The sequence below is a fragment of the Protomyctophum bolini genome, assembly GCF_963924005.1.
Source record: "Protomyctophum bolini genome assembly, chromosome: 7".
NCBI lineage: Eukaryota > Metazoa > Chordata > Actinopteri > Myctophiformes > Myctophidae > Protomyctophum > Protomyctophum bolini.
Window position 1 is genome coordinate 49,662,203 of NC_137868.1, and position 2,677 is coordinate 49,664,879.

The window sequence follows — 2,677 nt, forward strand, 5'->3', positions numbered from 1 at the left end:
TGCTGTAGTGTTTAGATGGTTCTGTTATGACTTCTCCTCTGCATGCTGTAGTGTTTAGTTTAAAGGCTCATACATACTCTGGATTAGGTGACCACCGAACTACAACATGACGTCACGAGCCGCGGTGAAGAGCAAACCACCACCACCGCTCCACTATGAATAGGCCTTAACAGTATGCAGAAAAAAGCACAAGAATGTATACAGTTCAGGTCTTGAGATTTATAACCCAAGACGCACTATAGCTTGTTTCCATTTGGGTCCTTCATATTCAATTCATCTGAACATTTAATGACATTATGATCACAGGAGAATATAACAATAAATCCTGTGGTCTCTCACTAAGATGAGTGTGTAAAGGCACTGGCAGCAGAAAGCCAACACTACCATCCTAATTGTAACCTACAATTGACTGATAAATAAAAAAACAATAAAAAACATAACGGACACAAGGAATCAGACTTTGTCTTCGCGAAAAAAATATTGATGTGTTCAGAACTACGTAGGCTATGGGATCTTACAAAACCATGTGTATTTTGTATTATACAGTTGTTAACCTTATATTATAAGTATTGACCACAGTGACTGATTCAGTAAGGTTTAGGTTACAATGTCATATTACGACAGGGGACATAGAATTCCCTCTCTCATGCCTGGGTTGGGAATCACACCGCTAACACTGATGCATTTCACTCCGATCTTTTAAAACCTGCTTTAGGCTGCCTAGACAGCGTGTCGTGGGTTCAACCCCCGATAGCAACGACTTTTGCTGCGTGTCACCCCCCATCAGTCCCCCATATCCCGTCAACATACACTATACACTTTCAAATAATGGCAGAAAAAAATAAACTGCAAGTAAATATGTTCCATGCTCTTTCAAGCTGTACAAACTGCAAAGTTTAACTGAACGCCCTACTTGATCATACTACCATCGTTACACAAAACCATAAAAAGTAGCAGATCTACAAGCTCAAACTTCGAGCGGAGCGACACATTTTGAGCTTGTTGATCTGCTACTTTTGCTATTTGGAATTTGAATCCTGAAAAGTAACAGTTTTGTATTAATGATGTTTCTACCCAACAGAGACGATATACAATGATTTATCACATTTTAAGCATGTCATTTATATAACCTATAATCGGTGATGGTGAATGGTTTCTAGAAGGAAACATACCTGGGGCTCTCTGTACAAACCTAACACACTAGAAATGGCAATGGAGTGTGTTGAGGAATCGGCGCCCACAATTCCGATCACCGGAGGGGACCCAGCACAGGCCTCATCCAATTGAAACCTACCCTCTCTCCCGCTGACCAATGACAACGCTGTGTTGAATGCACCCCGAAGTGTGTGACAGGTGTCAAAGATCCTATAGCCCAGAGTCACTCTGGGCAGCAGGCTGCAGTTTATTTTATTTTTTTTAGATAGTTTTTTGCGGCTTACGCCTTTTTATTAGTTTTTTGAAGGGACAGACAGTAGGCTGACAGGAAACGGGAGAGAGATGGGGGAAGACATGCAGTAAAGGCCGTGTCGGGCTCGGGAGTCGAACCCACGGCACACTGCGACTGGATTACCAGTCGGGTGCCCAGACGGTTACGCCACCGCCTGGGCTAGGCTGCGGTTTCTGTTGATCTCTGTGACTGCAAACGCCATCGTCTGGGCCTGCCTGAACCATGGAATAAATAAAAAACTAACAGACACATTTCTACTGTATTCTTGAATATTTATACTTTGTAGAAATATACAACATGCTATCTATCAAAATCCCTGTTATTTTGTTTTCTATTGTATTCATGATATACACAGAAGGTGCCAACCATTTATTTTAAAGGTTCTATAAAGAAACCATAAACACACACTTAAACCCTTTACTTTGTCTGCTGTCATTATTCACTCTACACCAGATATCTGTATAGATATGTCGACAATAGCCAATCTACTACCGGCACGGGGCACGGTTGGTAGTGCTGTCGCCTCTCAGCTAGAAGGTCCTGGGTTCGATTCCCGCTCGGGGCGCTGTGGGTGCTGGCGGCGTGTTTCCTCCTCCGCGTCATCAGTGCCCATACGCGAGGCGGTGTTGGCGAAAGGGCCTTTCTGTGTGGAGTTTGCATGTTCTCCCCGTGTCCCCTAGGGTAGGTAGGTACCCTCACAAAAAACATGCAGTAATCCTGGTCTCTAAACTGCCTCCCCCTGGCCAGCCGGGGTGCCTGATGGAGGGGAAAGGAACTGGTTGGAATAACGTGTTCCTTCCACGCGCTATGTCCAACCAGGCAAACTCCCCCGTCAGGTGCAAAGGAGCAACTTGGACACTGAGGCATGAAGGAAGCATGAGTTCAAGTCCGTTGCTCTCCCCAGGTTGGCGGAGGGTGTGTAGAGCCCAGGATCACATTAGATAATTGACACAGGGGTGAAAAATGGGTTACAAAAATATAAAAATTAAAAGTAAAAAAGTTGTCCTTTAAATGGGGTAGCCTAATTCAGGTAAAACCTGGGGGTCCTTGAAATTAAAGTGGTTGAGAATCACTGTTAGAGGCGTAAAAGACATATTTTCTAAAGGGGGTCCGTGGGCTATCAAGTGTCAAATTGAGGGTGCTCGACATGAAAAAAGGTTGAGAACCACTCTTCTGCACCGCCTTTAAAATGAGTTGGAGCAAGCGACACTGATCAATGAACCACAAGGC